Source organism: Manis javanica, chromosome 14 (genome assembly GCF_040802235.1).
Source record: "Manis javanica isolate MJ-LG chromosome 14, MJ_LKY, whole genome shotgun sequence".
NCBI classification, from domain to species: domain Eukaryota; kingdom Metazoa; phylum Chordata; class Mammalia; order Pholidota; family Manidae; genus Manis; species Manis javanica.
The window spans coordinates 42507226-42517518 of record NC_133169.1 but is presented as its reverse complement, the minus strand read 5'-3'; the positions used below and the strand labels follow the sequence as shown (position 1 = coordinate 42517518).

The 10293-nt window shown below is 34.9% G+C and overlaps 1 pseudogene; it reads right to left on the bottom strand.

The window, feature by feature from the left end:
* Window positions 1-2902: 2902 nt before the first annotated feature.
* On the bottom strand, window positions 2903-4375 carry LOC108406930 (olfactory receptor 5V1-like; annotated as a pseudogene).
* Between the last annotated feature and the right edge of the window lie 5918 nt (window positions 4376-10293).

The following is a 10293-nucleotide window of genomic DNA, read 5'->3' as shown; positions in this document are numbered from 1 at the left end:
CCTTGCTTCCCTGTGATAAATCCTAGCTGATCGTGGTGAATGATCTTTTCAATGTATTTTTGAATGTGGTTTGAAAGTTAAAATACAAAAGTAGCAAAATCAACTGCTTTTTCAGATTATTTAAAGGAATCCTGAAGTCAAAGGTGATAAAGTAGACATATACATATCTATATCTATATATTCAGTGGAGGAGGGGGAAACAGAAATGTAGGATGTTAGAAGGTATTCAAAATTAAGCAACTAACAAAATAACATAGGCTGCTATTTATGTAACATCATATATAAAACACACGGTAACTACAAAACACACACCTATAATAGATATACAAACACAGAAAAAAGGAATACAATATAGCAAAAAGTTAAGTTATCAAACAATAGTGTTTTAAGTAGGAAAAAAGAGAACTAAGAGATGAGTCTTTGAAAAGATAAATAAAATTCTAACTAGGCTATCAAAACATAAAAATACAATAGTAGATGTAAAGAGAAACATTACAACTAATCCTACAGAATTACAAAGGATCATAAGAGACTAACATGAACAATTACAGGCCTAAAAATGGTCTAAACAAGAACAAATGGACACATTTCCTAGAAACACTTTCTACCAAGAGTGAATCATGAAAATATAGAAAATGTTAACAGACCAATAATAAGATTGAATCATTAATAATAAAATCTTAAAAATAGGAAACTCCTAGGACTAACGTATTTATTAGTGTATTCTAGTAATCATTAATGAATTAATACCAATCCTTCTCAAGAGCTTGCAAAAATTTTAAGAGGAGAGAACATCACCAAATCCATTTCACAAGGACATAATTACTCTGATACAGAGCAAGATAAGGAAACTACAAGGAAGAAAACTGCCGTCAATATCCCTGATGAACATAGATGCAAAAATCCTAAAACAGTTCTGACTTTTGTGACTTCTATTCAACAAAACATTGGAGTCCTAGCAATTAGGCAAGAAAAGATTGACAAATATCCAAATAATAAAAGAAGTATTAATGTTGTCTCTGCAGATGATGTACTTTTTATAGAAAAATACTTAAGACAAAAAAACCCCCAGAAATTAATTTTTGCATTTCAATGACATGGATTGACCTAGAGGGTATTTTGCTAAGTGAAATAAGTCTCAGAGAGAAAGAAGATTATTTATCCTAATCTGGGTGATCATTACATGAGCATATAAACATCAAAATTCTTCCATCTCTGCAGTAAGAAATGTGCATTTTAGTATATGTGCATTGATAAAAACTGACATTAACAAGAGAAAGAAAATCACTAAGATTCCATCAGAAAGTATTAAACAAAAAAACTAAACACACAGGATACAAATCTACATACAAATATCTAATACATTTTGATACATTAATAATTTATGTATAAAAGATACGAGACATATCTTACAATTGCATCAAAAGTATACTAAGACTAAATTTAGCCAAGGAGGTATAAGGTCAATAAACTGAAAATTATTAGACATTGATAAAATAAATTTTAAAAAGATACAAATACATGTAAATATCCCATCATGTATAAGAAGAATTCATACTGTTAAAATGAACACACCACCCAAAGTTATCTATAGATTCAATACAATTCCCATCAAACTTCCAGTGTCAGTTTCCACATAAATAGAAATCAAAACTCTTATCATATGGAATAAAAAAGAACCTTAAGTTACAAACACTACTGAAAAAAGTACAGAGTAGGTATCACTCTTCTTTACCTCAAATTATATTATGAAGCTATATTATGCAAAAGAGTGTGGTACCAGCCAACAAAACCTTATAATAGACACATAGACCCATGGAATAGAATTAAAAGCCAGAAGTAAACATACATATATGGGCAGCTAATATCTGATAAGGCAGCCAAGAAACACAATGGAGAAAGGATAGTGTCATAAAATAGAGGTGGTAGATGTGTTAACCAACCTTATGGTGTCAAATATTTTGCAACAAATATATCAAACTATCATTTTGCACACCAAAACTTATACAACATTATATGTCAACTCTATCTCAGTAATGGTGGGGAAAATGATACAATTATAAATTATGCGTGTCCATTTCTCCGTAATAATTACTGTATCTAAATGAGAGACTAGTTTCAGGGATTTTAGTCCCTGTAGCTGGAGAATACTGATACTAAAAATACACAGCAACTGATAAGGAGTGTTTGTGGTTTGTGTATGTGTGTGTGTGTCTGTGTTAGAAAATGGTGCTTTCAATTTTGATCATGTTGAGAGTAAGATGAGAGTAATTTATTGAACTAAATTAGATAATCAGAGATAAAATAAGTCCTCTCTTTGGAGAGACAGGTAGGTCTAAGAATGTACAGGGTCACAGAAAGAGGGAGAAAAGCAGATAAATACATAGTAAGTAGAAGCAAAAAAAAAAAAGGCAGGATGAGCAAAAGGAAAATTTTATGGAGAGAGCACAGGCATTCAATCACATGTGGAAAAGAAGAAAAACAAAGATCTATGAATACACATTTAGATATAGATGTAAATGTAGATATAAAAAAAGGTAGTATAGGTTTAGCTATGGATATGGATATGCCTATGAACATAAATTCTAATTACCTTAAAAGATAAGCTCAGTTTATCCTTATATTACTGTAACTAGTATTCTCTGCTACTCATGAAAAGGTTTATTTTGAGGTTATATACTTTAAGTTCCCCTTGGATTGAGATACACATATGCATATATAGATATGTAGGCTTTCAGATAAACTAAAATCATGTGGATGTTTGCATGTTTATAAATTTCAGTGTGCATAAGTGCATTCTATGTGTCAAATAAAATTATTGTCTATGAATTCTCCTTAAAAATGTGTTCTAAAATGAGTACCGACTTTTTCTGTTTTACTTTTACACTCACTGTAAACATGCTCAGTGACATAAGTACCTGCTGAGTGACCCTTTCACCTCTGTGTTCCTCAAGCTGTAGATTGTGCGGTTTAGCATTGGGGTGATAACCCTGTAGAGCATGGCGATGAGTCTGTCCCTGACTGGGGAGTTGTGACTTGAAGAGGGATGAATGTAGGTGAAGATGACTGTGCCATAGAACAAACAGACCACCAGGAGGCGGGAGGCACAGGTGGAGAAGGCTTTGTACTTCCCTTCCAGAGACTGTATCTTTAGGATGGTGGATATGATGTAAATGTAAGAGATGAAGGTAGTTAGGAAGGCACCAATTCCTGAGACACCTCCTGCCACTAAAACAAGCATTTCTGCCATGTAGGTGGATGAGCAGGAGAGGATCACCAGTAGGGGTTATCACAGTAGTACTGGTTAACCCGATTGGACTTGCAGAAAGACAGGCAGAAGGTGGACACTGTGTGGAGGAGGGAATGGAGAAACCCTGCTGCCAGCTGGGCACAGCGAGCCTTTGTCATGATGAGGGTGTAACGGAGGGGGAAGTAGATGGCCACGTGCCAGTCATAAGCCATGACAGAGAGAAGGAAGACATCAGTCACCACCAGGGCCACCAGGAAATAAAGCTGCAAAGCACAACCCAGGAAGGAAATGCTGTAATTCCCAGTCAGTAGGTTGTCCAGCATCTTGGGGATAGTAGCTGATGGGCAGAATATGTCTAAGAGGGACAGATTGGCCAGAAAGTAATACATGGTGTGTGCAGCTTCTTCTCCATCCAGATGGCCAAGAGAATGGCCCCGTTTCCCACCAAGGTGACCTGGTACGTGATGGCAAAGACCACAAAGAGAGGATAGTGCACCTCGTGGAGGTCAAACAGCCCCGTGAGGATAAAGTGAGTCACGGTGGTGAGATTGTAGCCATCCACCCCCTCTCTCCACGGAGGTCTCTCTGGAGGGAAGGAAGGCAAAAAATGGGTTAGAGAAAAAAGCCAAGGGGACTATTGATTAGAAATTTGGCAAGTCATTGTGTGTGGTTCGTGATGAATATGTTACTTATATTTTAATTAAATATGCCATTTATTAGAACTGTTGTTAAAGACATCTCCTGACTTCATGCTCTTGCTTGGAATACTCATCCTCAGTTCCTTACCATGAGGAAGCCCTCTGAGACTAGAGATGTTTAAAAATTCACCTCCTCATTAAAACCATTGTGGATCTTTCACTAGCATTTGAAGTTTCACAACTCAGTGATATAGCTGTTTTGGATTCTTGAAACTGATGGGAATTTACGTTATTTTGCTTTTATTATTTCAATGTTTACAATTTTATGCACTATCTCAATTCTAAGTATCTCAAAGGCAGTAGCTATTTATTTTACACTGTATGTAATTTTGGGGAATATTGTTCATGTACAACATTATATTGGTTTCAGATGTACAACAAACATAGTGACTCAGTACTTACCCACATTCCCAGCAAGTCTTGCCATGGTCCATCTACAGCCCGCTACCAACCACCGTATTACTGTGCTATTTTTTATAATCATTTTTTTTCACTTCCATTCCTATGCCCAGTTCATTTTATAATTTGAAGTCTGTACCTCTTTATCTGTTACCTTTTCAACCATCTTCACAACCCCACTTTACGTTATGTACAAAAAAAACAAATAATAAAAAACAAATACATGGTAAATCATTTAAATAAATTTTACCAGTGAACAAACAATAAAAGAATAATTTACTTTTTTGTATAGGTGCAGAAGAATAAATGCTGAATCTCCTGGTTAGACAAATTGTATCTGTTGTTAAGAATAAACATGGAAATGTTTTTTATAATAGAATCACAATAATTTAAGAATTAATTTTAACAGGTGTTCTCAAGAATTAGTATAGTTTGATAAATGTATGTTTCATACAAAGTATAAACTAAACAAGCTAGAAAACAGAAACAGACTCATAAACACAGAGAACAGCCTGCTGGTTACCATGGACAGGGGCAAATGAAATAGGTGCATTAGATAAAGAATTACAAATTTCAATGTATTAAATAATTTAGTCACAGGGATGGAAGTACAGCATAAGTAATAGAACTAATAATATTGTAATATATTTTTGGTGACATATAATCACTACACATCATGATGAGCATTTGGTAATGTATACAATTATTGGATCACTGTTGTTCATCTGAAACCAACATAATATTGTATATCATCTATTCCAATAAAAAAATTTAAAGAATAAAGGACAAATAAAATGTTTGATAATGCCTAAGTATGAAGAAAATTAGAAACAAATATATTCACATGATACTCAGTTCCCATTCTCCTTAAAATAAATATTTCTACATGTGTCTAATTGTTCAAAGAAATATGAGATCACAAAAATTAGGTGTGATGGAAGCTCTTGGTCATTGTCACTCCTTTAATTTTTAAATTACATTTGTATGTATTTTAAGTCCTCATAATCATGTTCAAAACTATTTATAAAAATAACCTCCATGAAGATCTAAAAATCAGTAGTTCTATGGATGGTTCTGTCACATTGAAAACTACTTTTTTAAATATTAAATGTGTATGACAGAGAGGGAGATGATTAGCTCATAAAATATAACCATCATTTCAGTGCTTCTGCCTCCACATTTATTTTGTCTACTGGAAATTACTGATGATATATTGGCTCAGATAAAATGTACAAATAATAGAAATTTATATATTATGATTTATTTTTACAAATGGAATAAAATTTTCTACCACCTTTCTTTAATGCAATATTTCATTATTTCCTTCTTATCCGTCTTCTGATTTCTTACTTTGTTTCTTTTTGTCCTTCTTTCCACCCATTTGTCTGTCTTTTGAAAACTGCAAAAAAACATTCAGTTGACAAATTTTTCTACTTTATTATTTCTCTTATATTTCATTAAACTAATAGACTGTTGAATATCTTCCTGAGGGCTACTACCCCTTAACTTTAATTGAAATAAAGTTAATTGAAATATAGTTAACGTACATATTATACTGGTCTCAGTGTACAACATAGTGATTTGAGAATTATACACTTTGCTAAATGCTCACCATGATAAATGTAAATATCTGTAGATAATATCATACAAATATTCCACAATATTATTGACTATATTCCCTGTGCTGTGCTTTCATCCCTGTGGGTACTTTATTTTATAATGGGAACCCTGCTCCTCTTTGACCCCTTCACTCACTTAGGCCGTCCTCCTGTCCCTCTCCCCATGTGATGTATATTTAAGTAAGAATCACTGATGTTACTTGGATGATTTTATCTTTTATATTCTCAAACCACCCCGGGTCTGTGTCATGCTTTGGAGGAAAAGACAATGTATTTTTGTGATATTAAAGTCATGATATTTAGGAAAGAAAATTACAGTACTGAACAGAAAGTGTTTGGATATAATTCAATCAGCAGATGTTTAGTGGGCAAATGAAAATGACTGAAGAAAAACACCCACCTCAAATGTCAAGGTGCTGTAAAGCTGCACAATTTCAGTTCTCTACATCTTTATACATTAATTTTTTGGTATCATTAATCTACAATTACATGAAGGAAATTATGTTTACTAGGCTTCCCCCTTCACCAAGTCCCACCCACATACCCCTTCACAGTCACTGTCCATCAGTGTAGTAAGATGCTACATTCACTATTTGCCTTCTCTGTGCTGCACTGTTCTCCCTGTGATCCCCCACACCATGTGTACTAAACATAATACCCCTCAATCTCCTTCTCCCTCCCTCCCTCCCTCCCCACCCATCCTACCACATCCCTCCCCTTTGGTAACCACTAGTTCCTTCTTGGAGTCTCTGAGTCTGCTGCTATATTTTTCCTTCAGTTTTGTTTCATTGTTATACTCCACAAATGAGGGAAATCTTTTTGCACTTGTCTTTCTCTGCCTGGCTTATTCCACTGAGCATAATGTCCTTAAGCTCCATCCATGTTGTTGCAAATGGTAGGATTTGTTTCTTTTTTATGGCTGAATAGTATTCCATTGTGTATATTTACCACATCTTCTTTATTTATTCATCTACTGATGAACACAGGTTGCTTCCATATCTTGGCTACTGTAAAAAGTGCTGCAAAAAACATAGGGGTGCATATGTCTTTTTGAATCTGAGAAGTTGAATTCTTTGGGTTAATTCCAAGGACTGGGATTTCCGGGTCAAATGGTATTTCTATTTTTATTTTTTTTAGGAACTTCCATATTGCTTTCCACGATGGTTGAATCATTAGTTGACATTACCACCAGCAGTATAAGAGGGTTCCCCTTTCTTAGAATCCTTGCCAGCATTTGTTGTTCTTAGTCTTTTTGATGCTGGCCATTTTTACTGGTGTGAGGTGATATCTCACTGGGGCTTTAATTTGCATTACCCTGATGATTAGTGATATGGAGCATCTTTTCATGTGCTTTTGGCCATCTGAATTTCTTCTTGGAGAACTGTTTCTTCATATCTCTGACCATTTTTTAATTGCGTTATTTACTTTGCTTTTTGGGTGTTGAGGTGTGTAAGTTCTTTATATATTTTGGATGTTAACCCCTTGTCGGATATGTCATTTACAAGTATATTCTCCCTTACTGTAGGATGGTTTTTTGTCTGTTGATGGTGTCCTTTGCCGTACAGAAACCTTTTAGTTTGATGTATTCCCATAACTTCATTTTTGCTTTTGTTTCCCTTGCTCAAGGAGATGTGTTCAGGAAGAAGTTGCTCATGATTATATTCAGGAGATTTTTGCCTCTTTTCTTCTAAGAGTTTTATGGTTTCACGACTTACAGTCAGCTTTTTGATCCATTTTGAGTTTACTTTGTGTATGGGGTTAAGCAATCCAGATTTGCCAATACCAGCTGTTGAAGAGGCTGTCATTTCCCCATTGTATATCCATGGTTCCTTTATTGTATATTAAGTGGGCACATATGCTTGGGTTAGTATCTGGACTCTATTCTGTTCCACTGGTTTATGGGTCTGTTCTCGTGCCACTACCAAATTGTCTTGATTTCTGTGGCTTTGTAGTAGAGCTTGACTTCAGGGGGCATAATTCCCCCTACTTTATTCTTCCTTCTCATGATTGCTTTGTCTATTCTGGGTCTTCTGTGGTTTCATATGAATTTTAGAACTATTTGCTTTAGTTCATTGAAGAATGCCATTGGTATTTGATAGGGATTGCACTGAATCTGTAGATTGTTTTGGGCAGGATGGCCATTTTGACAGTATTAATTCTTCCTATCCAAGAGCATGGGATGTGCTTCCATTTATTGGTATTTTCTTTAATTTCTCTCATGAGTGTCTTACAGTTTTCAGGGTATAAGTCTTTCACTTCGTTTATTAAGTTTATTCCTAGGTATTTTATTCTTTTTGATGCAATCATGAATGGAATTGTTTTCCTGATATCTCTTTCTCCTAGTTTATCATTAGTATATGGGAGTGCAACAGATTTCTGTGTGTTAATTTTGTATACTGGAACATTGCTGAATTCAGATGTTTAATTTAGTAGTTTTGGGGTGGATTCTTTAGGGTTTTTTGTGGTATGTGATCTATTCTTGAAAATGTTTCATGTTCAGTTGAGAAGAATGTGTGCCTTGTTGCTTTTGGGTGGAGTGTTCTGTAGATGTCTGTTAGGTCCATCTGTTGTAATGTGTTGTTCAGTGCCTCTGTCTCCTTACTTATTTTCTGTCTGGTTGATATGTCCTTTGGAGTGAGTGAAGTGTTGAAGTCTCCTAAAATGAATGCATCACAATCTATTTCCTTCTTTAATTGTGTTAGTACTTGTTTCACATTTTTGAGTGCTTCTTTGTTAAGTACACACATATTTATAATGGTTATATCCTTTTGTTGGACTGACCCCTTTATCATTATCTAATGTGTTCTTTGTCTCCATACTTTGTTTTCTGAAGTCTATTTTGTTGAATACATGTACTGCAATGCCTGCTTTTTTCTCCATTAGTTGCATGAAATATTTTTTTCCATAACTTCAGTTTTAGTCTGTGTATGTCTTTGGGTTTGAACTGAGTCTCTTGTAGGCATCATATAGACGGGTCTTATTTTTTGTCCCTTCAATGACTCTATGTCTTTTGATTGATGCCTTCAGGCCATTTACATTTAGGGTGATTATCAATACATATGTACTTATTGCCATTGCAGGCTTTAGATTTGTGGTTACCAAAGGTTCAAGGGTAACTTTCTTTCTATCTCAATGTCTAACTTAACTCATGTAATGCTATTACAAACACAATCTAAACGTTATTTTTTCCCCTCCTTTTCTTCCTCCTCTATATTTAGTATATTAGGTATCATAATCTGTACTCTTTGTCTATCCCTTGTCTGACTTTGGGGTAGTTGATTTAATTTTGCATTTGTTTAGTAATTAATTGTTCCACTTTCTTTACTATGGTTTTGTTTGTTCTGGTAACAGCTATTTAGCCTTAGGAACAGTGTGGAGACGGTTTGTGGAGGAAGGTAAATTCTCTCAATTTTTGCTTATCTGGAAATTGTTTAATCCCTTTCAAATTTAAATGATAATCTTTCTGAGTAGAGTATTGTTGGTTCAAGATCCTTATGTTTAATTACATTAAATATATCCTGTCACTCCCTTCTGGCCTGTAACATTTTTGTTGAGAAGTCTGATGATAGCCTGATGGGTTTACCTTTGTATGTGATCTTTTTTCTCTCTCTGGCTGCTTTTAATATTCTGTCCTCATCCTTGATCTTTGCCATTTCAAATATTAGATGTCCTGGTGTTATCTTCCTTGGGTCCTTTTTTTGGGGAGATCTGTGCTCTTCCATGGCCTGTGTGACTTTCCTTCCCCCAGATTGGGGACATTTTCAATGATTATTTCTTGAGAGACCCTCTTTATCTCTTTTCCTCTCTCTTCTTCTGGTGTCTTTAGAATGTGAATATTGTTCCTTTTGGATTGGTCACATGGGTCTCTTAATACTCTTTCATTGTTGGAGATCATTTTTTCTCTCTCTTCCTCAGTTTCTTTGTGTTCCTGTTCTGTAATTTGTATTCCATTGAGTCTCCTGTCACTCCTATAATATCCTTTCAAATCCTTCCATTGTATGGTTCAGTTCAGCTACTGTATTTTTCAAAGTCTCTATGTCTGTCTTGAATTGTCCCTGAGATCTTGAATATGTTTTTGTAGCTCTGTGAGCATGTTTATGATTTTTACTTTGAAATCTTTATTGAGAAGATTGGTTATCTTGGTTTCACTCTCCTCTCTAGTGTTGTAGGGCTTTTGGATTGAGCAAGGTTCTTTTGACATTTCATTCCTACTTGAATCCTATGGAATGATAACTTTGTGTAATTCACTCCCTCTAGTGACCAGGATCTTTACTCTCTGGGGTATTAATGTTGGTTGCAGGATGTGGCACTGGTGCCTGCTGGGATG